The sequence below is a fragment of the Mastigoproctus giganteus genome, chromosome 2, assembly GCF_048544385.1.
Source record: "Mastigoproctus giganteus isolate SK-2022 chromosome 2, ASM4854438v1, whole genome shotgun sequence".
Taxonomy (NCBI): Eukaryota; Metazoa; Arthropoda; class Arachnida; order Uropygi; family Thelyphonidae; genus Mastigoproctus; species Mastigoproctus giganteus.
The window spans coordinates 32,792,210-32,819,234 of record NC_143576.1 but is presented as its reverse complement, the minus strand read 5'-3'; the positions used below and the strand labels follow the sequence as shown (position 1 = coordinate 32,819,234).

At 39.4% G+C, this 27,025-nt stretch overlaps 1 protein-coding gene across 8 annotated transcripts in view; it reads right to left on the bottom strand.

Moving 5' to 3' along the window:
• The window catches only part of LOC150089257 (semaphorin-2A-like), a 1,190,084-nt gene that overhangs the window by 873,936 nt on the left and 289,123 nt on the right, over positions 1-27,025 (bottom strand). The window lies entirely within an intron of this gene.

Genomic DNA, 27,025 nt, shown 5'->3' with positions numbered 1-27,025 from the left:
GAATAGAGAGTTGTTTAACAGTCCATATTGATGTAAATATTTGCTTATATGGGGAAAAATATAATTTTATATTATCTTATTTATAACTGACTGTATTGGTCTATAATTGCAAAATTCCTATATATAAAAAGGGATCTGGTGATCCCTTTTTATATATAGGAATTACCTTAAATGAAAGTAAATTTGTAGGATAGCTTCCTGACTCTAACATCCGTGCTATGAGCTCCACCAACAGAACAGAGAACTGTTCTTTATTTCTCTTTACTTCGGTTACTGTAATACAGTCCAGTCCGTAAGATTTCTTGTTCTTTAACTGTTCTATAATCTTAAGAATCTCAGTATATTGTGGAGTTAAGACTACACAAGAGTTCACTATCTGAGGAAGACTATCTTGTTGATTAAAGGCATTTTGGCAATAATGAATATAATATCTTTTGAGATCCAATACAGCTTTGGCAAACCTATTTGCAGCCTTATACTGTTTGTTTGTACCAGAAACCTGTTCTAATAGTGTTTTAATTTTATTTCCCCTTGATAATTTCTTCCTTGTACTTAACAGGTTATTTATAATGTTCCATTTATCCTTTTGAGTTATCTGCTTATCCATAAAAAGTTGATTGTAATAAGTGTTTTTTTTTTTTGTTTTCTAATCATACCTGTCAATTTATTTCTGAGGGTTTTATAATTGTGATAATGTTCTATCTTTGATGGACAATTTCTATACTGCCTGAAGTATTTATCCCTTTGTACCATTAATTCTTCTATTTCGTTAGTCATCCAAAGTTTCTTATGCTTAATCCTGCTACTCCTAGAATTTATGTTGCAAGCTGAGTGAGTTACTTTTCTCTTTGTATTAAACCTCGAATTGTTTATCATTTGTATTATCTTATTTGAAAAGACATTTATATTTGTTGTGTAAGATACTTGCTCTTGTATTAACATGTTATCTATGTTCTGTTTCCGTTTATCTGTTGATAAATAAATTTTCTTCGTAACATTTGTTAATTTTATATCTTCACATGGATGTTGTTTTGAGTACATATCTACTATTAGTATACATGTTCTGTGATCTGAAAATTGATTTAACAGTATGTAAGAATTAGCATACTTCAACTTTATATTTGTTATAAGGTGATCTAAACAAGAGCTTACTGTTTTATCACCCTCCATCCTTTGTTGCCTAGTTATTCCAAATAGGTATGTTCAAATCCATACTTGTTTAAGATTGCAGAGTATCTGAGTATCACATTATCAATTTCATCGGTTAGTAAATTAATATTAAAATCTCCTACTAGTATGGTCTTATCGGCCTGTATGTCATCCCATTGCAAAATTATGTTATCAAATTCTATTAGGAAGCTGCTTATAGAATCTGATGGTGGCCTATAAAAAGCACAAATCATGAATGCGTTTTCTGGATCTTCTCCTAATAATTTGACACAGCAGTTTTCGCAAGACTGAGTTAAGTGGTAAACCTGTACTGCCTTAAAGCATATTCTATAGTATATTATTCCTCCACCCCTTCTCAAATCTCTCAACATACATTCAATGCTTGTATGTTATAATTAGAAATTTCATCACTTTTTATGTTAACCTCTGTTAAAACTATATATGAAATAAATTCTTTCATTGCATTTATATATTGAAAGAAGTTAAACCAATTTTTTCTTAATGACTTAATATTTAGAGATACCAGAAAGAACTGATTTTTATCAATTATAAGAGCTTGAATATTCAGATTATTTAAAAAATGTAAAGGTGAATTGAAAATCTGTGATTCCTCAAAAAGCATACCTGATGTCTTAGCTCTAGATTTCAAGAAATTTCAATTATGCACAATAAAAGAGTCTATTTTATATACTGAGATCCTTTGAACTCAATATTCTTATGGCTCTTGAAGATTCATTCTTCTTCACCTAAATCCTTCCATGTTTTAACCATAAAAATTTGTAACTGTGAGTTTTTACTAATTGTTTTGTTTCCCAAAACATCCAAGCCCGAAGCGGGATTCGAACCCGCGACCTTTGAGTTGCCAGGCAGGCACTTTATCCACCCGGCTAGCCCGGTCGTCATCAGTGTTTAAAGCGGGAAGTAAAAAATCTTATACATTCTGGTGATCATTCTTATATAATTTCTCTTAAAAATAGCTTAATTACCAATAATGATAGAAAGCCTTTTGAAATATCATAAAATATAACTCCTACCAACAAATCCACTAACTCAAATTGAGCCAAATATATCAATTACGGGATATCAACCAATTTCTGATGCCTTCTCCGAATTATTTGCTGCCTATCAAAGTAATAAAATTTTCTCTTCTCCTGCAAGATGCAATTCGGGTCAAAGATCCTTAACTGTATTCACCTGTGTAATGAGATAGAGTTTGGCTTCAACAACCTGAATAACGAATTATTCTGCACGCCCTGATCGCATTACTATTCTCTTCTGGGGGAGGAGGGCTCATCTACACCAATGTCTGCTATGGCTCTTCAACATTTCCTTACAAGACGTCATCTTGTAAGGAAATGTCAACATATAACTTATCTTTAAAAGTGGATCAAAGCATTAGATATAAAACTAAAGACTGATTTCTCTGCCGAACAGCACTGAAAGGATTTTTTACACTATAATTCAGGATCATTTATCTAACTATCTAAAGTTTACATGGCCCAACGACAACATGGTTCCCCAAAGATAAAGAGGTCTCTACTAAACTTACTCTATCTTAGTAATCTGTTGACTTTTGTCAAAACAGTCAGAGACAGATTGAATGTTGTTTTCACTAATATAATAATTCCATTTGATAGGGTCCCACTCAACATTCTTACTGGCCAACTGAATGGTTACTGTCCTCAGAACCCTGTTCTTTTCTAAATCCAAAGTTACCTCTTTCAGGGGCGATATGTTATTATTGAAATATCATAAAATATTTCAATAATAACATATTGAAATATTTTCAACGTTCGTTCAAAATCTTTCTCCCCAATGAATCAAGTTCCCAAAGTGTCTTTCCTAAGATCTCTCCCATTGAACGTCTTCATCAGTGACCTTCCTCAAAAAGTCTCAAACTCTTGATTCAAACTGCCATGTTTGCTGATGGCATCAAAATATAATTATTCATTACAAAACCATCAGACGAGATCTAACTCCAAGTTCCGAACAAACTTAAACAGTAAAAAACTCGGACAAGGGGCTCTCTATAAATTCATCTAGGTGAAAATCGATCTCTTTTGCAACTTTCAGATCAAATTACCTCGATTATCCCTACTGTGTTATATCAGTTCGCATTCAAAAGAGTGATAAAATTACTGATTTTGCAGTGATCACCTAAAGCAACTGCCGATTTGACAACCATATCTTCTACGTCATCAGTAAATCCTTTAAAATTATTGGATTCATAAAGATGAACATTGTCCGCTTTAAACTTTACAAAACATGCTGTCCTTTTGTGCAAAGCAACCGTCCTACCAGTAATCAACTATTACTCTGTTGTTTGGATCCCTTATAGAAGATTCACTCTAAGAAACTTTAAGCTGTCCAGCATAACTTAGTAATGTACCTACAGGAATCCCCTGTTCTGAATCCCTTTACTACATATCACTCTGTGTATATTTTTGCTTGAAAACCTTTGAAGTTAAAATAACCTTAAATTATCTCAAGTTTCTCTGTAAAATTCTCTTTATAAATTACGATTCTTCGAAATTGTTGCAAGTGATGGCTTCCCTAGGCCCGCCAGATATCAACAGACTTTCCATATCTATCCATCCAACGGTGATATTATGAAATACTATCCCAAAAACAGACTCTCCTCAAGCTCAAATAATCTCAATTTAAATTTCATTCACAACTCAGAGAATATTCTTGATATCATTAATTTCCTACGTCTTCCCTTGTGTAAGAAGTTGCATTATCTAACTAGAATTTCCGTTTTTTGTTATCCGAATAAGGTCCTAATTTATCAGTATTTTATTCATTACTTTTTTTCTTAGGCGCGTTAACATAAGTGCATAAGCGCCGAATGTCTTCACCATGTCCGTCCATTAGGAAAGACATTTGGACTCCCAGTGTACGAGTTTTCATAAAATTTTATACAGTGTATTTGGTTCATATATAAAGATTTGTCGAACCATCCAAAATTTTATTAAAATCGAACAAATTTATTGAAATTGAACAATATTTCGTTTTTCAATACAATTTATATGGAAACAAGTTAGTTAATGTACACAGTGCGTTACATTTCAGGTGTGTTAACAAATAGTAATAATTCGTGATTAATAATAAAAAAAGTCAAACCATCGACATGAAAATTATTACAAAGATTCCTAAAATTTTGTTAAGTAAGTATTGAAATTTTGAAATCCTGTTCCAAATTTATAATATTTCTTTTGGGGAAACTGAGGAAGAAATGGTACGAAATGGGAACTGAACTTAGAACCATCCCAGGGGTCAACAGAATATATGTTAAAAATTTGATATCTACCCGCACTTTTCTTGTAGATTATTGCAAAAACATACTTTCATTTAACATACTTTCATTTATGCCGATTTTTGTAGGAGGGTGAGCGAATGAGGGTTGTGAAATCGTAATTCGACCTGCAATTTTCCCAGGGATCAACACAACATAGGTTGAAAATTTGGTCTCGACTCGGTTGGACTTTTCGTTTTATACTAATATGCGAAATATACTTTCATTTATATGAATAGATTTCTGTGGTCGGGGATGGCAAGGTAAGCTATGATTGATCTTAAACGCTTTCCGAGGACGAAAGAAACATATGCTGAAAATGTGATATCGATTGAACTTATTCTTATTACATAATGCGTAAACATAGGCTACCATACTTCCATTACATGTTAGGTAACGTACTCAGTGCATTACAATTTAGGGACGTTCTATTTTTTTGTTAAAATTAATCGATTATTTTTTTCTGTAATTAATTGAAGTGAAAAGTAAATATAGTTATCTTCTTATCAGTTATTAAGATTGCTACTTTATAAAAGACTTAATAACACTCTATAGTTTTACGTTCTCGAAACCTAGCCGTTCAGTTTAATTATCACCACTATGTAATATTTATTGCTCTTCTCCTATATACTTTTGTCTCTTTACCACTCTCTCTATATAATGTATCTCTTCCCAAGCGACACCACGTTCACCAATCTTAATATAAGCGAAGCGTGCACAGACTGTCTAAAGCTAACAATACGGCATTTAAAAAAAAGTACAAAAAGTTTAATCTATGATTTTCTTTTTTTCATACAGTTTGTACGGGAAAAAGAAATAATTACCAAATAATAATTACTGAATTTCTATTTATCCAATTTTAATGAAATCTGAGATGGCTCGAAAAATGTTTCTATATGAACCAAATATAAAATTCTAAAAAAAGAAATTAATAGATGAAATGTGGTTTTAATGCAGTATTATCAGCTTTATAGCCTGTTCACCCTTCGTGTGTATTGTTATGTAAGATCCGTGAACGTGGTGTCGCTTGTGAACAGATACGAAATATATAGAGAAAAGAGACTTACGAGTACATGGAAAAGAACAATAAATATTACAGCCGAAGCTCTATATAACAACCCCCAAGGGAATGAGAAACTGTCGTTATATCGGAAGGTCGTTATATCGATTGTTCATAAATAGCATTAGATAATGAGAAATTGGCCGGGACCAACCAGATAGGATATTATAACGTGTTAAAAAGAGGGTCGCTATAAAGAGCTTCGGCTGTATACAACTAATTAAACTGAACAATTAAATTTCGAGAATGTAAAACTATAGCGTTTTATTAAGTGTTGCATAAAGGTATAACCTTATTAATTAATTGATAAGGAGATAACTATGCTTACTTTTCACTCCACTCAATCATAGAAAATGAAAAAAAAAAATAATAATAATAATTAAATAATTTTAAGAAATATAGAATGTGCCTGGAATGTCACGTATCGCGTACAAAGTCAAGGTGTGTTTGTTTTAATTGCGGTCTCCAGGGTTTCTCCTATATTCTGCTGTAGCATCTGAAAAAAGCCAAGGCCGCCAAGTGCATGTATGTAGGTGTGTAAGTATGTGTGTTGTTATGTTGAGTGTGGGGATGCCGAAACCTGGCGACTTCGCAGCCAGGGGGAAGGGAGGAGTTGGTCCCCTGTCTCCTGACTCCAACTGTGGCAAGAGGAGGCGAGCCAGGGCCCACTATCCAGAAGCTGAGTTTGCACGTGTAGTATCATCACCGTCCTCCCCACACCGGGTGGAAAAGGCCCGGGTTCGAATCTCGTCAATGACGCGTGGTACTTTAATGGGCTTTAGTCATTCCGTGGCTGAGTTAGTCGGTCTCAGGCGTAGATAGCAAGATTTTCCGCCCAGAAAACTGGGTTTTTTCGTCCAGCAAAACAGACAAATCGACCACAGAACATGAGCATTAACAGGCATAAGACACAAAGCACGGCAGATGAATTTAATTATTCTGGTGGCCTAAAAATAATAGTTTGGTTTTTTATCCAGGAGGTGACACAAAAGGGGGGGGGGTTTCAGAAAATTCTAAAAAAAAAACCAATAAGAATAGGAGCAGGAAGACAACTTGAGAAGTATGGGAAGTGGAGAGGGAAGGAAAGAGATAAGAAGAAGGAGATAAGGAAAGAGGCATATCCTGGAAGATGAAGAGCGAAGATCAAAAGTAAGCTAAAAGAAGAGAAGGACTACTGGACAGAGATGTCTCTATCCAGTTACATATATTACAGCGTAATAACTAAACAAAAACAGCTCTGGAAGCTCATCAGAATCTAACTAATCAATTAACTAAGCTTTAAATCAATAACCATCAACACCTTCGGCAAACCCCAAGACTTTGAAGTACAACCCACAAATTTACAGTTAAGGCTAATATTTAACCCCAACAATAATTATTTACAATAAATTAACAATATACCCCAGGAATAACAAGGCCTAAAGTAAATTAGGTCATCCTTAAACCAAAACAGCATCCTGCAGGAACCATATCAAAATGCAGCACTTAAGAACCCAATCTCGATGAAGTCATCATTGAGTAAAAACATCACATATCTATGATAACTCAGAACATGATTCACTGAATTTCACAATATAATTTAACCAAGAGGTTCAAGAATCTAAGCAAAACACTCAACTCGACGACAAGTTCTCCGTTTTCAAGCAAATACTCCATTAACACCAAGTAAATCACTTCATGAAGAAGCAGTTTAAACATCCAAGCTCCCTCGCCACTGTCAGTCCCCAAGAACCTGTATCTAGTAATTATCTAAGTTAAAGCACACTTAATTACAAGTAGACATTTATACCTTTACAACAGAAGAACTTCATCCATCATCCACCACATCATAAGCAACTAGCCGCTTCCTTCTTTTAAAAAGTCTCTGAGAGTATTCTGACTAGGCTAAAAAATTCTCTCTATTATTAAATAAAGTTATATTTTCATTGTCATATACATTAGTCAATAACTGAAGTTCTCTTCTAAGGTCTAAATAAGTAAGACAGTCAAAAGGCAAGTTCTCCACAGTTTATGGAGCACTGCAATAACATAAAGGCGAGTCTGATAAACCAAAAGTAAACAATTTACAGTTTAGGATGCCGTGGCCTGCAAGTACAAAACCAACGTTTAAGCCCGGATTAAAAAAATTTTTTATTTTTTTTATGTAAACCCCAAACGCGAGGGGTATTAGAACCTATAGTACTTCGTACCGTGCTTGGTTTGAAGGTTAAGAAGACGAAAGAAAATATTTGTTGACATTGGACTTGAACTTCTGTAGACTGTAATTTTCAGGAAATACGAATGAAGGAAGGTTGTTCCAGAAAACGGCAGTTGAATGAATAAACGAGGAAGATGAAAAGTTGGTTCTATGAGGTTGACGTTGGACAGAAATGGATGTTGGCTGGTGGCGGAACGTGTTCGGACTGTTTTGAAAGAGAGAGCGGGAATTATAAAAGCCAATTCAGAAGAACAGTGCCCATGGAAGTATCTGTAGAAGAGGCATGCAGCAGAAACAGTACGTCTATGAGACAGCAAGTGGAGAGACTCTGTTAGAGATGAATCATTAATTAACCTAATTGCCCTCTTCTGAATGGAATCAAGAAGCCTGAGAGAGATTTTGGGGGCACCACCCCAGATGTGGGAACAATATTCCATGGCAGGGCGGATTTGTGATTTGTACTGAGTGAACAGCTGCTTGGAAGAAAAGTAACGCCGAGAGTGAAAGAGAAAACCAAGTTTTTTAGATGCAGAGGAAGCAATATTTGTAATGTGCTTGTGCCAAGAGAGATTAGAGATTAGAAATCGCAGTATTACCAAAGATAAGCATAGGAGCAGAAGAATCGTTTTTGCGAGATATAAGACAAGACTGAGTTTTAGAAGGGTTGAAATCAACTAGGTTGTCTTTGCCCCACTGGAGAATTACCTGAAGAACGGCATTTAAGGAATTGGTAGCAGATTTTCGAGAAGTTGAAACTGATTGAGCAGGGCACGGTTTCTCGAAATTGAAAGTAGAATGCAATGTGGTATCATCAGCAAAACTATGGATATGATTTCCAGTCAATGGAAGAAGGTCATTAATATATAAGAGGAAAAGAGTGGGGTAAAGAACTGAACCTTGGGGGCCACCAGCATTAGTGGAGAAGTTAGAAGACATAGAGAAAACTGGATAACCAATTACTAAAAACAGTTGGCAAACCATAAGATGGAAGCTTCTTTAGAAGACCTTTATGCCAAACACTATCGAAAGTCTTTGAGATGTCAAGAGCAACTACTTGTGTTTCACCGAACCTTTCCATTGAATTATTCCATAAATGGGTAACATAAGCCAGAATATCACCAATGGATCGACACTGACGGAATTCTTACTGGCGATCGTTGATCAGACGGAAGGTTTCTAGATAGTTTAAGAGTTGGCGGTTAATTGATTTCTCCATTACTTTAGAGAGAGAGAGTAGAAGTAATTGCAATGGGACGATAATTGGATGAGAGGGATTTGTCACCCTTTTTAGGAACTGGCTGGATATGGGCAAATTTCCAGGCAGAAGGAAACACACCTTGGGAATAAGAAAGGGAAAAAACGCGGCAAAGAAGAGGAATAAGCTCAGGAGCACAGGTTTTGAGAACAAGTGGAGAAATACCATCGGGACCTGGGGCTTTCTTAGCATAAAGATTTTCGTCAAAATCCTTCTGACATCCTTTTGACGGAAGACCACAGGAGACATTGAATGGAGTGTATTGGGAATGGTGGGAGATGTTTTACCAAGATCATTAATACATGAGTTGGAAGAAAAATGGGATGCTAGTAGGTCAGCTTTATCCTTGGCTGAAGTGACAATAGAACAATCTGGTTTCGACAGAGGTCGGAGCAGAGATGGGCAAAAGTTGCGGCCAATAGCTTTGGCAAAAGACCAGAATGGTCGGCTGACATTAGGGCAAGAAGAAAGTTTTCTACTCTTAGCCTGTTCAAACTCTAGTTTGGACTGATTAATAACTGCTTTACAATTGTTGCGAGCTTTGGTGTAGGCAGAAAATGAAACTGAAGAATTAGAAACAAGCCAATTACGATATGCAACATTCTTCTCTTGAACTGCCTTAGTACATTTATTGGAAAATCAAGGTTTAGATAAAGGACGAGATTTTAAAGAGGAGTGTGGGATAAAAGATTCCATTCCTGCAAGAATAATTTCACTGAAACGATCTGAGCAAACGTTGACATCAGAAGTTTTGAAACAGAAATCCGACCAAGGAAAAGAAGAAAAGAAATCTCGCAGGTCATCCCATTTTGCTTTTTGTAAGGCCAAACAACACGAGGTTGGGAATAGCCATGAGATAAAGGCTCCATTGGAGAAGAGACAATTACCAAGTTGTGATCTGAAGTGCCTAAAGGACCTCCCACTTCGACCGTGTACTTAGAAGGGTTGTTTGTGAGAAAATGATCAAGCGTGTTGGCTGTATGATTAAGATTGTCAGGTATTCTTGTAAGTAAATGAACAATCTGTGCAAGGTCATTATTAATTGCAAAAGCCTCAGCATCTCGACCAGCTGGGTCGGTGTGACTAGAAAACGGAAGCCAGCTGGAGTTGTGAGCATTAAAATCCCCAAGTAAAATTAACTCACTGTTAGGAAAGTTCGACTGGAGAAAATGAAGTTTCAAAGAGAGGAAGTCAACGGGCTCCAAGTGATTAGTGGAATTGGGAGAACGGTTGAGACAACAGATGAATTTGACACAATGAGGTAGAGAGATTTTAAGCCAGAGAAGATCAAAGAGGAGATTCCAAATTGGCAAGTCTCTGACAGGGAATATCAGAACGAACATATGCACAGGTACCACGTTTGAAGCGAAAGGAATCATACAGCGAATAATTTGGGCATCTAAGATGAGCAGTTGTTGAATCAACCGATAACTGAGATTCTGTCAGAAAACGTACATGGGGTTTGGCAGACTGCAAGTGGAAATGGACATCACAGATTAGAATTGTGACCACGTATTTTTGTGAAATGAATTAGGAAGTGCTTGGGAGGTTTAGATCTTTTCGCAGGTAAGCTTGTTCTATTAGTTTGACAATTCATGGTGTATTCAATAGTAAGACAAAGTGGATGGAACATGCTGTATGAAGTAATGAAATTTTTGGATATGGCGTACACGTGGTAAGAATATACCCAGATCCTTGACATAGCGTGGCCTCGACAATGCTCCCCGAATACACACTACTCGGATTCCCTCCAGTCACTATCTGGCAGAGTACAGGTAGCAAGATTATACACTAGCTGATCCGGAAGCCTCCTAGAGAGTTACCAATAGGTTCGGTCCGGTGTACTAACTAGCGGCCGGCCTACGAACACCGTTTTAGAGCTGTACCCTCGAAAGGTAAGGAATGTTGTATCTTGCCACAATGTTCATCATAACCTCAAAAGTCATCAATCATACTGCATGTTGGAAGAGATAGGGGAAGGGTTGACGGGAATTTAGCTCTAGAGACTAAAAATGGGTTCCACCACTTCAAGCCAATAAGCAAAGTGCACCGGATGATGAGAGTCATTTACCACCTAACACTGCCTTGTAACATAGATGGGCAGCATTCCTCCTTGTGGTGTGGGGACCACACCTCGACCCCTGGTTATGTTGGTTCACACTTAGGTGGTCACCCACCATGTACTTGTGCTGGAGGTTATACCCAGGATTACTACCAGTCCCACCATCGTGAAGGTGCAAGCAGAGGATTTGGCTGTCACAGACCATCCGGACTTCGCCGAAATTGGGTCCACTTGACTTGAATATCACCCGAATATCAGTTCCATCAGCGTTTTAGACTCCCAGATAGCAAGTACAGCTTGTCTGGCATATCTGAGAGAATGTGTGTGACAACCTCAAGGACCAATTCAATTGTTGCTTAGAAAACTCAGCGACACCAGGAAGAATCTTATGAGTTACCACACCCTGATCTGATAGGGGTCCACTCAGATTGCCAGTCACGAATAAATTGACATCTAAGTCTTCTTTTGTCCTCCCTACCGCTTAGTTCAAGATTTATGGCATAATCTCCAATCTGAGCAGGGACTGACAATGCTATAGTAGATACAGAAACATAATCTCATATTTAACTGGTAATTTACCACACAATACAGTACTTGCAAAGCAATGGTTGAAACTGTCCTGAAAGATCTGAGATAGCAAGAAGAAAGAATCTTAGAATCATGGTTAGTAGATATCTCTTACAGATATCTCTTAAGGTAAATAGTAGCATGGTTCTACTTTAGATCAAGAACACATCATTCTTGCTGGCGACTTCAACTGCACTCTCGACCCAAAAATGGACAGAGTACGATGCTCTGAGCACCGCACAACATAAATCAATAACCTGCAGGCCTTGATAAAGAACAATGAACTGGTCGACGTATTTAGATACCAGCACCCAGAAGAAAAGTCCTACACCTGGAGATCAGCAAATACAGCATCTGAAAGACTACCTTACCAAGCCCGACTGGACAGATACTACATCCCAAAACACACCATCCCCCTGGTCAGAAGCATTACACATTTGCCATCTTATATCTCAGATCACTCCTTTATCAAATTACAGCTCTCTTTCTCACCCAATCACTACAAAAGTGGAGGTGCTTATTGGATGTTCAACAATAGCCTTCTTCAAGACAAGGAATACATTTCTAAGCTGCAAGACCTGATATCCAACCTTGCCCAATCCAAAGACAGATTGGAGCCCATGAACACGTGGTGGCCTAGATTTAAAAGTAAACTGAAATCATTCTCGCAAACCTACAGCCATCAGAAAAGTCAACAAAAGCGTAATAACCTCTATCAACTTGAGCAAAGGCTGAAAAATCTCCCATCTGATAGTCAGACCTATCAGTCAACACTACAAGCCATACAAACGCACTTAGAACACTCTGCAAAAGCCGCCCTGCTCAGATCAAGATACACCCACATAAATCTATCTGATGCCCCGACCAAATACTTTTTCTCATTAGAAAACAGACATCAGAAATCAACCACCATCACTGCCATTCAGCTGCAAAACGGAAACATCACTGAAGACCCAGAGGAAATCTTCTCTGAAGTAACAAGATTTTATAGAGAAATTTACAGTTCTCAAGAAACCTCTACAAAGGCAACGGAGGAAATCCTTTCAGGACTTAAAAAAATCTCCCGTACGGCCCAATGCAGTATGGAGAAACAAATCACCCTACAAGAACTCACAGCAGCATGCAAAGCCCTTTCCAAAAATAAATCACCAGGTCTGGACGGACTAACTTTTGAATTCTTCCAAACGTTTTGGGATCAACTCGGAGTGCTACTCTCTGAAATGCTTGAAGAAGCTCAGTTCCATGGACTACCAGCTTCGGTCACCACCTCTGTCGCTCGACTGATTCCCAAGAAAGGAGATCGCACCAATTTACAAAACTGGCGCCCGATTTCCTTAATGAATACGGACTGTAAAATCATTTCCAAAGCCATCGCCAAAAGATTAAAAGCCACTCTCCCAGATATCATCGATCACCAACAAACATGCTCTGTACCTGGAAGATCGATTCACGACAATCTACATCTGATCCGAGACCTCCTCTCCACTGCAAACAGCCAAAGAGAATTCCTAGCACTAATTAGCCTTGACCAGAAAAAGGCATTCGACAGCGTAGAACACAGCTACCTATTTCAAACCTTGAAAGCCTTTGGATATGGACCTTACATCATCGGAACAATCCATCCGCTATACAAGGAAGCCAAATTCTGCCTGAAACTCAACAACCAGCTCACCTGCCACTTTCCGTATTCCAGAGGAATAAAACAAGGCTGCCCACTCTCTGGACAACTCTATGCAATTGCCATAGAACCATTCCTTAATAAAATTGCCACCAGTATATAATCCCGACGAACGCTGCTACCAGAACCCCACCTAAATATAACCTACTCAGCATACGCAGATGACGTCACAATTGCAATACGACACGAGAGTGAATTTGAAGTCATTCAAAAGGCTCATGATCTTTATGCTCAAGCATCAGGCGCAAAACTCAACCACTGTAAGACCAGCGGCCTGTGGGCTGGCAACTGGAAAACTAGAACCGACTCCCCCATCCAAGGCACATGGTCCAGCGAGGGACAGAAATACCTAGGTATGTACCTCGGCAATACCCTCCTTTTCTCCCAGAAGAACTGGCCCGAATTGCTGAGTCGTTTCAACAAAGTACTCAGGAGATGGAGAAGCGTGTGCGCCACATCTTCGCTGAGAGGGAGAGTGCTTGTGGTCAATCATATGGCGGCAGGCGTTCTCTGGCACACCTTCAAAATTCTCACTCCACCTGCTGACTTCCTCCACCAAATCCAGGCATCTGTCCGAAGCTTCCTTTGGAACAAAACCAACTGGATGTCCTGCTCCAAACTTAGCCAACCACTTACTCACGGGGGTCAAGGGTTGGTCTCTTTAGACGACAAAATCACAGCATTCCGGATCACCTTTCTTCTTAAGACGCTGCAAACAAAATACGCATATTCCAACACTACGGATAAACTACTAGCAACAGCCACTAGAGGACTGTCCCTTTCAACAATATTGAGAATGGACATGGCACCAGTACCACTCAAACTACCGCCGTTTTATAAAGACGCACTATACCGCTGGAAAAAGCTAAACCACGGGGGTCAAGGGTTGGTCTCTTTAGACGACAAAATCACAGCATTCCGGATCACCTTTCTTCTTAAGACGCTGCAAACAAAATACGCATATTCCAACACTACGGATAAACTACTAGCAACAGCCACTAGAGGACTATCCCTTTCAACAATATTGAGAATGGACATGGCACCAGTACCACTCAAACTACCGCCGTTTTATAAAGACGCACTATACCGCTGGAAAAAGCTAAACCTTCACCATAATCTTGAGAGAACATCCCTTCCCGGAATACTTTCAGAACCGCTCTTCTACAATAAAAGAATAATAGACCCTGCAAATGATGATATTCTCTTCTTCCCTACGTGGAACTGGGCAGGAATAAGAACCATAGGCGACCTCCTGACACCAAGCCTTGAATGGAAAGGATCAGAAGATTTGCCCATTAAAACCATTAATGCAAAGCAGCAACACATACATCTAAAATCAGCGATCACACAAGCTCTTCCAGACATCACTACAACTAAAGGGATTGGAAATGTCACTGGATCCTCGCTTACACCAACCTTCGTCATCACATCACCAGAAGACACGGTACCTCTGTCTCCTGCACCCTCCAAAAAAGCCTATCAGCTAATCATGTCTCGCCATGCAACCACGATTTTCCCGTCATCCACCTGCCAAGCTGTCCCTGCACCCCTCTCCACTCACCACAAGCCACCATCAAACTTTCAGTGGAACCTTCCGTACAGGACGAAATGTTCCAAATCGGACGCAGACATCCAGTGGAGACTGTGGCACAACATCCTTCCCACCCCAATCAAGCTACAAACCTTTGGGTTACGCTCCTCAAACTACTGCCTCTTCTGCGCCACCCCAGGTACCCTGGAACACATATACCTGGCATGCCCTGTGAACAAGGAACTCGTCAAATACGCTTTGGATGCAGCAAAGCTTGCCTGCAACCACACCCACACTCCGGAGGACTACTGGTACCTACTTCACTCTGAGCAGACAGCACACACCACCTGCAACTTCCTATTCATTGCGGCCAAGGCCGTCATTTACACCTTCTACTTGAAGCACACAAGAAGCAGTGACGACGTGCCTCCTGTCGACACATCGGCGAAACATCTGAAGTGGAGCCTACGGAGGAAGTTGCAGAGCAGACTTCTACTCGAATTCCACAGCAAAAAACCAGAAACTGTGGATCATCTTAACAGCGAATGGAACAGTGGCGGTCACCTCTTCACCATCACTGAACAGTCCATCACCTTCAACGTGTGACACTTAACATGAGAATGACCCAACCCCAAGAAACTGATTTTTTTTCTTATTTCCTGAAATTAAAATATTGAAACCTTTGTATTTCTTTCTAAAAAGTTTTCTTTATCTTTCTTTTTGCTTTGTACATAGAATGTAAATAGTTGTTGTTGAAAATGTATCTACTGTTCACGTTTTAATAATAAAAAATAAAAAAAAAAAAAATAGTAGCATGGTTAGTAGATATCTCTGTAAGAGATATCTACTAACCATGCTACTATTTACCTTAGAGCCCCAGGCTCCATCAGCATAACAGAAAATAGGTACAAAAATGCAAGTATAGTACAATATCAATGTTGAGGGTTTAATACCCAATACAGATTTGGTGTTTTAATTATTTTACCAGTACGTAACTTTATTTTCTGTAAAAGATATTTTAAATGAGCTGTAAAATTAAATCGGTCATCTAACATTAAGCCCAAATATTTGTAAGTCTGTGTAATTTTAATAGTCTGATCTTCCAGCCTAACATTGGGGGGTCTGTTTAAATTCAATGTACCTTTTAAAAACGTTTGTCTGGTTTTAGAAATAGATATTTGAAGGTTATTTATTTTACACCAGCCGTTTAGGTTATTGAGTACATCATTAACTCTCTCTTCCGGTTCCAAACGAGAATAACCAGAGATCAGAATCACCACATCGCCAGCATATGCAATTTAATGTATTCGTTCATACTCTCTGGAGACCGGTCAGGTAACCTGAGAAAAACCGGAGGAAACCACAAGAGATCTGTCACTAAAATAACTAGAGGTCAGATGATATAAAGAAGCGGAGACTGAGGCCTCCTGGAAACTCGCCAGGACACCCTGCCACCAAACGGTGTCAAAGGCCCTTTGAAGTCCACAAAGAAGCCGAACACATACTTTGTGGAAGCAGAGGAGACAGAGTCCATGGTGAGGTTAATAGCGTCAACAGTTGACCTCCCTTTCGTGAAGCCAAAATGCGACTGAACATTTAAGTTTCTAGCTAAGTAATATTTATTAAATCTGATAACCATCAGTTTTTCCAGAACTTTCCCATAACAGGCAAAAGGGTGATTGGTCTATATGATGCTGGATCATCTGTTTGTTTTCCCGAGTATTTCTAGAAGCTTTAAATTATCTCGTTTAAAATTATTTGGAAAGTACCCTCCTGTTTAATAGACAGTACCTAACTTTTTAATGGAAGTGCATTTTCAGATGCGTAGACATTACTTAAAAGTTCCATCAATATCACATTTTCAGCGTAAAGCACGTCCTTGGCATCGCCTCCCTTGCCATCCCGACCACAGAAATCTATTCATATAAATGAAAGTATATTTGGCGTATTACTCTAGAATTAAACATAGGTTCGGGGCCAAATTTTCAACCTATGTTCTATTGGTCCTTGGGGAAATTTCAGGTCCAATTAAGATTTCATAACCCACTTTCGCTCCACCACCTACAAAAATTGGCTTAATTTGTTAAAAATCATGAATTATTAGTAATTTGCTAACACGCCTGAAATGTAACGTACTGTGTACATTAACTAACTTATAATTAAAATTACTTTCGCAGTCACGTAATTGAGTTCTCTGTAATGCATGTTCTGTTTTTATAACAAAAAAAAAAATTAAAAAAAGGAGTAAGTCAAGTGAAAACGATTCCTTTTTACTAAATAACTGATAGAAAATATCCGTCATAATTGAAGTAGTTATCTCATTTGTAAACGAGATTTTTTATACATTGCTCATAAAAGTCCTTTGGTTGCTGTGGACCACTGTTTGGTGGTTTCTGTTATTTCGCCGTCCATGTGGAATCGTAAGTATTATATTATATTGGCGTTCGGTATTTGCCTTCTATTGGCAGGGTCTGGCGCCTTCCTGCCATACCATTTTCCTTCAAAAATCCTTGCAGGTCCGAGTTGTGTAAGCATGATGCTCATTCACTTTCGGTGTAGATTCTGGATGGCTTCCATAGTACCTTGAGCCTTGTGTAGTCGCGTCATTTTGTAACACACATTGCCATGTAAATAATGACACATTTCAGTCAAAAGTCTCGGTCTCTTATTTTTGAGGATATCACGTCGGATTTCAGCTTTGAGGATTCGAGCGTAATTCTAAGCGTTTGTCGATATTATCTGTTGAGCGCCAAAGCAACTATGGCTATGAGGCATCATTACTGTGTAAATTGCGTATATTCTTCGGTCGATTTGCCTGCTTTCTGGATGAAATTTCGGAACAAATAGCTATGCTACCTTCCTGAGACCGACTAACTCGCGTGTAGCATAGTAGTATCATCGCCGTCCTCCCCACACCGGGTGGAAAACGTCCGGGTACGAATCCATCCCGTCAATGACGCGAGAAACTTTAATGGGCTTTTTTCATCCCGTGGCTGAGTTAGTCGGTCTCAGGCGTAGATAGCAAGGTTCCCCCAGAAACTGGGGTTTTTTCGTCCAGCAAACAGGAAAATCGACCAGAGAACACATGCAATTTACAGACAAAATAAATATATGGGAAGATGTAATCATTTTACAGGGGACCCTAATATCATAATTTTTAACTCGGATATGTCGTGAAAAAGAATAAAAATTCTTCATGTCATTGACGGAGTTCGAACCTAGCCATTTTCCAGCCGGCGTGGGGAGGGCGGTGATTAAAAGCACTGTGTACTCGCGAATGCCACTCCAGATGAAACGACTTCATCACTACCAATAAGAGTTAAAACTGCAATCGAAACAATGGAAAAATAGTGATTTACTACCTCCAGAGATGGCCAAGTCAGTTCTATCGGCAAGCAAAAGTCATGGTATCTGTCTTCTTGGATTGAAAAAGGATAATATCAGCTTCATTAAAAATTTTAGGTTGGATTTCCTTGACTCACAGTCTACAAGGGTTAGACCTAGTATTTCATCGTGCTGCAGACTTGACGCCCACAATACCGACTTTCACTTTTAATTCCTACCACAAACCACTCACATTTGCTTTTACGTTCCTGTCAATGCAGCCTAGGGATGATGAACTCCGAACCAAAATCATTTTCTCAGCTAATTTCATCAGGCAAGATATCATAATGAGTTTTCTCACCTCAACCAACTGGGCGGCACGTTCTACCCTGCTGATCGAAGAAGCCACGAATGGTCTGGCTTCTCTCCTAAAGGCAATGGCAATTCAAGTAGCTTCAAAAACCATCAGAATCTCTAAATGGACTAAACCAAGAGTGGTCAACTTAATTTGTGATGCGATCTACTTTTTTTCCTTCAAAATTTGATGGGATCTACCATACCAAAAATTTCATTGCACATGGTGCACAAATCGAGGGATGACTACATATTTAAAATTCGTCGTTATCGACCGAAATTAAATCCGCGATCGACTCGTTGGCCACCCTTGGACTAAACCATGGTTCTCTAGAGACCTGAAGCCCCCTTTTCTGGACAAGCAGCGTGCCTACAGGAAATGGAAGAGTAGTGGATCCAAAAGTGATTTCATTAGCTTTAAAAAAGAAACGTGCACTTTTCCTGAAGCAAAAGCGACTAGCCAACAATAGATACATAGCTAATAGGTTAGTATGCTCTAAGCGGCCATTTGCGAAGCATTTCAAAGCTATTAAGATTGATGAGAGCCTTTTCGTTGAGTGGGCCGATAATACTTTTGGTGAGAGTCACGTAAAGAAAGAATCGAGTCCTCCCTTCTCCATCCCCATTACGTGATTTGACTCCACTGTCAACACTTAATATCACGAAGGAGGATGTGATGAAAGTAATAAAGGGGTTACCGAATAAAGCTACTGTCGGGCCTGACGGATTTCCCTTGTTTATCGTTAAAATATCCAGTGTCTTCGTTGTAGATGCTCTTCTGCACATCTTTAATGAAATTTTGTGCTCCTCGATAGTGCCCCAGATTTGGACACACTACTGCATCAAACCTTTTCCCAAGAATTCGAGGACAAAAACTGTGAAGGATTTTCGTCCGATCTCAGTGGGCTCTGGACTCGTTAAAGTTTTTCAAAAGGCAATCCTAACTCAACTTATAGAGCACTGTTTCCACCACAGACCTCGCCACCTTCACACCGTGGTTCCTGGAAGATCTACTACCACCAATCTCCTTCAAACCCTCTTTCACATACACGAAGTCTTGAATTCTCGAGCTGAGCTCGACATAATTTTTCATGACGTCAAAGCTGCATATGATAGGATTTCCATCACATCGTTACTTAACATCCAGAAGAACTACTTCAGGATCTCTGATAGCCTCCTCACCGTACTCAATAAAATTTTGCAGGAAAGACGGTTCCTTGTAGAATACAATGGTCTTTCTCGTTCCTTTACTGTCTGCAGAGGGGTACCACAGGGCGGCGTTTGATCAGCAGCACTGTTTGCAGCTGCTTTAGAACCTCTGCTGGCGAATTTCCTAAACATGATCTCGTATGCCGATGATCTGAAGCTCTTCATTCATTCTGATCAGCCAGAACAAGTGCTCTCAGTCCACAGAGCTGCAATAAACCAAAGAAATTAGGTAAACAACTTTTTGCATTACATTGGTCTCGATCTAAATGGCGAAATATCTGCCCGGATGACGATCACAAAGAAGAAAAGAATAATCCCAATGCATGTCTCTATAAACGGACATCAAATGAAGTTAGTCCACTCTACAGGGACCTCGGTTCGGTTTGGGATTCGAATGTGTTTTTTCTGGGGCACTTCAAGGAAGCAAGAAACAAATTCTATGCAGCCCTTTGGTCTGCTCGTCAGGGACTGGTTAGTTACGGCAATAAGAAGCTAATATCTAAATTTATCCAAACTTCTGTTGTTCCCTGGCTCTCTACGCGTCGGAAATCTTGTCTTCCGCTCCTGCAACCTACCTACAGCAGTTCTTGGGGCTTGAGTATTGGCTGCTGCGATCCCTCAATAGGTCTTCAGGACATCGCTTTTATATCTCTAGGGCTATTTTGTACTACACTCACTGCATGGAATGACCTCTTGGAAACAAATAATCACTACTCGCAATATAATGATCCTCTCCAAGCTTATTTCGGGTAGACTTGATGCTCTCATTATCAATAGGCTCATCATTCTACCCAAAGATAACAGAAGATCAACTAATCATCAAACATCTAGGATTCGACCTGCCCTCAACCAAATCAGCTCGCTCAGTCATATGTTTTCAGCAAACACGACTGGTCTCCTAAACGACCTAAATATTAACCCTAAGGTGATTTGCGTTGATAAGACATACAGATCAAAAGCCATTGCGGATACCTACGCAATACTGCAATTTTAGTTGTTTCAAGTTTCCTCCGTTCTCCACAGGTTTCTGTGTCTGTGGACAAACTGCACTCCTCTTCTGTTCCGGACAGCCTTCTACAACTTGGCTGCTCTCCCGCACTCTGCTTCGAGGGATGCTGAATTTATTTGGAAAGTTTATCCTGAATATTGTCTTAGTCTGCTGTAATAAATTTGAGCTGTATCCTTTATATTAACGTATATATTGTTAATCTGTTATTGTTGTGTTTATCCTCCTAGCAATTGTTTGCTGTGTGGGGGTGAATGCAACTTCTTCTTTTCCTTTACTTGAATAAATAATAATAATAATAATAATAATAATAATGGTAAATTACACTGAGTGATCACTGAATTATGACCATCCCTATTAAAACTGAATGCGACCCGTTGACCACGTGACGTACGAGAGTACCCAGTTAGTCCACCTACGTAGCATAGATAAGGTGTCAGTGGTTCAGTAGGTAGTAAAATTCCGAGCGTGATGGGTACAAGGAAGGATTTATCGGAATTTGATAAGCACAGATGGTGGGTGCTCGACGAGCTGGTGCCTCGATTTCCCAAACGGCTGAACTGGTGGGGTGTTCGAGAGCCGCCGTTGCTAAAGCGTACCAGGACTGGTGTCAAAATGATCAAACAACGGCAAAACTGGAAAGGCCAGCGAAAGGTTGATGTTAGAGATGAGCCCAGGGTCCGACGACTCGTACAGGCTAACAGGTATTGGTATTGGTATTGTTATTTCTGGCGCAAGGGCTACTAGGGCCATATTGCGCCTATCAAAGGCTAACAGGCACAGCACCGTTGAGGAGTTGACTACCCAATACAACATGGGCCAACCCTGAACATTATCTGGCATAATCATGCGTCGCACGCTCGCACGTATGGCTATACCAGCAGACGACCCCTACGGCATCCTCTCCTAACCAAGGTTCATCGGCGTAAAAGACTCGCCTGGTGCAAAGAGCATGCAAGTTGGACGTTAGAAGACTGGAAGAATGTGTGCTGGTCGGATGAGTTAAGTTATTTACTCCACAACGTGGATGGCCGTGTACGGATTTGTCGTCAACAACATGAGGCTCTTCATCCATCATCCAAAGTGCAGGCCGGTGGAGCCGGTTGTATGGGGGCGGGGCATGTTTCACTGGCAGGAACGAAACCCCTGGTGCATGTGGAACAAAGTATCACTGGTCTCGGCTATCGTCAACTGCTTGCTGACTGGGTACACCCCGCTATGTTACACTTTTTCCAGAATGGCGATGGTGTCTTCCAAGATGACAATGCGCCGAGCCATCGGGCACTTAATGTACAGGAATGGTTTGAGGAACACAGTTCTGACTTCCAGCATATCGACTGGCTTCGGCTCTACGCCAATATCAATCCCATAGAGCATTTGTGGGACAATATGGAAAGGCATATCAGGTGCCTGGATACACCAATCACCTCCATACCTGCATTGCTAGCCGCATTGCACACAGCTTGGTTGGCCATACCTCCTGAACGCTTCCGACATCTTGTTGAATCACTGCTACGTTAGATAACTGCTCTACTGAGGGCTAAAGGAGGAACTATGAAGTATTAAGTAGGTGATCATAATTCAGTGATCACTCAGTGTACCTTTCAAAGGGACAAATAATAAAGACAATACTATGCTAACTTGTAACTTATAACAATACTGTGACAATTTGTAACGTGTAACTCGTAAATTTCAAGATGAAATCAAGTCAAAGAGGCCAGGAAACTGATTAAAGGTTTTCTGTTCCACCAAAACAATGCACCTGTTCACACATCGGCAGCTGCCATGGCTGGGGTTCATCGGGCTGGCTATCAATTGGCACCCCAAACCTCTTCAGATATAGCCTCACCTGATTTCCACACGTTCTAGAAACTAAAAACCAACTTTTCTGTAAGGAAATTTGGCTCGCATGATGCACACTGCTTTTTTTTTTTTTTTTTTTTTTTTTTTTTTTAGAATCTTCGGAAAGCGACAACAAAACTGAGATCATGAATCTGGTGCATCGCTGGAAAAGTAAATTGAGTTACAAGGAGATTATACCGAAAAACAGTGTAGAGCCACATCAAATAACTTCTAGCGTGAACGCAGTTGCTTTTTAATACCTATTCCTGACATGAGGATGAGGGTATGGTTAATTTTTCTGAAATCTCAAGGGTATCCGGATACTTTTATCAACACAATGTATATACCGTGTATGTATTGATTGTGTGCTATCATATACATAACGTTTTTCATCGCAATAACAGAATGCAAGGCTAACAGAATACATAGCCAACCAACTGTCGACTTGGCAATGTTGCACGCACGTACGTTTTCCTCAAATGGCATCCAATTATCATTCTCCACCGACATTCATACCTTTCAGTGTGCTCATTGTTCAGTGTATGCGTTTGAAATTAATTCCAGACTAACCGCTGATCACCTTTACCGGATAAAATACTTTCTATTTCGCAGTCATGCACAGTTCCCTTCAATCAGACAGAAGGGTGTCCATGGATTCTGAGCAGAATATATATGGATTGCAAAATTTCTTTCATAAGAAAAATAAATAATCCATATTTACTACAGTATAGAGTAATAGTAATAGTGGCATGTTATGCAAGAAAGCAAGCGTATGAGCTTATATAGCATCAGCCAAAAAAATTCACACAACCATTCCCTCTAAATATTTGTCCAGTTCCTCCTTGAATTTATCTCACCTATCAATTTCCACAACGACAGATGGAAGTTTGTTCCAGCAATTAACCACCCGCTGGCTAAAGGCAAATTTCCGCACATCTATTCTATAATTGTCTTTCCTCAATTTGAATTTATGCTCCCTTAGGTTCGTAATCTGAACAAGTGGAAGAATCCCATCAGAATTGAGATTGCTCAACCCATTCAAGACCTTATGCACCTCAATCAGACCACCTCGCAGGTGCCTAGTCTCAAGCCGCTGTAATTTGCAGAACTTAAGTCTCTCTTGGTAAGAGGATCCCTTCATTCCCCTCACCAATTTCATTGCCCTTCTTTATAATATCGGTGTTTAGATACACCATAGATAACTCTTAATAAACTACAAAGTAGTTGTTGTAGGCATCATTTGCTGTTTCTCATATTGTGCTCTGCCTTCACGACGAGTTGCCATGATATTGCACTACTTCGAATAAGTAACTCTTCACTAATAGAGAAGACTATTGTTACTTATTCTCAGTTGAGTACCACCACCCAGACAGCACTGTTTCACGGCTATTGGCCGATCATCAGTGGGTGGGCAGGTACCCTGGTAATGCAGACATGACGACCCAGTTGTGAAGTTAATCACACAATATGAGAGATGCCAAGAGGTGTAGATGTCAATATTTAAAATAAATAAATGCACAAGGCATAATACTTTAAGAGTTTGGTATCTATATAATATCGGTGTTTAGATACACCATAGATAACTCTTAATAAACTACAAAGTAGTTGTTGTAGGCATCATTTGCTGTTTCTCATATTGTGCTCTGCCTTCACGACGAGTTGCCATGATATTGCACTACTTCGAATAAGTAACTCTTCACTAATAGAGAAGACTATTGTTACTTATTCTCAGTTGAGTACCACCACCCAGACAGCACTGTTTCACGGCTATTGGCCGATCATCAGTGGGTGGGCAGGTACCCTGGTAATGCAGACATGACGACCCAGTTGTGAAGTTAATCACACAATATGAGAGATGCCAAGAGGTGTAGATGTCAATATTTAAAATAAATAAATGCACAAGGCATAATACTTTAAGAGTTTGGTATCTATATAATATCGGTGTTTAGATACACCATAGATAACTCTTAATAAACTACAAAGTAGTTGTTGTAGGCATCATTTGCTGTTTCTCATATTGTGCTCTGCCTTCACGACGAGTTGCCATGATATTGCACTACTTCGAATAAGTAACTCTTCACTAATAGAGAAGACTATTGTTACTTATTCTCAGTTGAGTACCACCACCCAGACAGCACTGTTTCACGGCTATTGGCCGATCATCAGTGGGTGGGCAGGTACCCTGGTAATGCAGACATGACGACCCAGTTGTGAAGTTAATCACACAATATGAGAGATGCCAAGAGGTGTAGATGTCAATATTTAAAATAAATAAATGCACAAGGCATAATACTTTAAGAGTTTGGTATCTATATAATATCGGTGTTTAGATACACCATAGATAACTCTTAATAAACTACAAAGTAGTTGTTGTAGGCATCATTTGCTGTTTCTCATATTGTGCTCTGCCTTCACGACGAGTTGCCATGATATTGCACTACTTCGAATAAGTAACTCTTCACTAATAGAGAAGACTATTGTTACTTATTCTCAGTTGAGTACCACCACCCAGACAGCACTGTTTCACGGCTATTGGCCGATCATCAGTGGGTGGGCAGGTACCCTGGTAATGCAGACATGACGACCCAGTTGTGAAGTTAATCACACAATATGAGAGATGCCAAGAGGTGTAGATGTCAATATTTAAAATAAATAAATGCACAAGGCATAATACTTTAAGAGTTTGGTATCTATATAATATCGGTGTTTAGATACACCATAGATAACTCTTAATAAACTACAAAGTAGTTGTTGTAGGCATCATTTGCTGTTTCTCATATTGTGCTCTGCCTTCACGACGAGTTGCCATGATATTGCACTACTTCGAATAAGTAACTCTTCACTAATAGAGAAGACTATTGTTACTTATTCTCAGTTGAGTACCACCACCCAGACAGCACTGTTTCACGGCTGCCCACCCACTGATGATCGGCCAATAGCCGTGAAACAGTGCTGTCTGGGTGGTGGTACTCAACTGAGAATAAGTAACAATAGTCTTCTCTATTAGTGAAGAGTTACTTATTCGAAGTAGTGCAATATCATGGCAACTCGTCGTGAAGGCAGAGCACAATATGAGAAACAGCAAATGATGCCTACAACAACTACTTTGTAGTTTATTAAGAGTTATCTATGGTGTATCTAAACACCGATATTATATAGATACCAAACTCTTAAAGTATTATGCCTTGTGCATTTATTTATTTTAAATATTGACATCTACACCTCTTGGCATCTCTCATATTGTGTGATTAACTTCACAACTGGGTCGTCATGTCTGCATTACCAGGGTACCTGCCCACCCACTGATGATCGGCCAATAGCCGTGAAACAGTGCTGTCTGGGTGGTGGTACTCAACTGAGAATAAGTAACAATAGTCTTCTCTATTAGTGAAGAGTTACTTATTCGAAGTAGTGCAATATCATGGCAACTCGTCGTGAAGGCAGAGCACAATATGAGAAACAGCAAATGATGCCTACAACAACTACTTTGTAGTTTATTAAGAGTTATCTATGGTGTATCTAAACACCGATATTATATAGATACCAAACTCTTAAAGTATTATGCCTTGTGCATTTATTTATTTTAAATATTGACATCTACACCTCTTGGCATCTCTCATATTGTGTGATTAACTTCACAACTGGGTCGTCATGTCTGCATTACCAGGGTACCTGCCCACCCACTGATGATCGGCCAATAGCCGTGAAACAGTGCTGTCTGGGTGGTGGTACTCAACTGAGAATAAGTAACAATAGTCTTCTCTATTAGTGAAGAGTTACTTATTCGAAGTAGTGCAATATCATGGCAACTCGTCGTGAAGGCAGAGCACAATATGAGAAACAGCAAATGATACCTACAACAACTACTTTGTAGTTTATTAAGAGTTATCTATGGTGTATCTAAACACCGATATTATATAGATACCAAACTCTTAAAGTATTATGCCTTGTGCATTTATTTATTTTAAATATTGACATCTACACCTCTTGGCATCTCTCATATTGTGTGATTAACTTCACAACTGGGTCGTCATGTCTGCATTACCAGGGTACCTGCCCACCCACTGATGATCGGCCAATAGCCGTGAAACAGTGCTGTCTGGGTGGTGGTACTCAACTGAGAATAAGTAACAATAGTCTTCTCTATTAGTGAAGAGTTACTTATTCGAAGTAGTGCAATATCATGGCAACTCGTCGTGAAGGCAGAGCACAATATGAGAAACAGCAAATGATGCCTACAACAACTACTTTGTAGTTTATTAAGAGTTATCTATGGTGTATCTAAACACCGATATTATATAGATACCAAACTCTTAAAGTATTATGCCTTGTGCATTTATTTATTTTAAATATTGACATCTACACCTCTTGGCATCTCTCATATTGTGTGATTAACTTCACAACTGGGTCGTCATGTCTGCATTACCAGGGTACCTGCCCACCCACTGATGATCGGCCAATAGCCGTGAAACAGT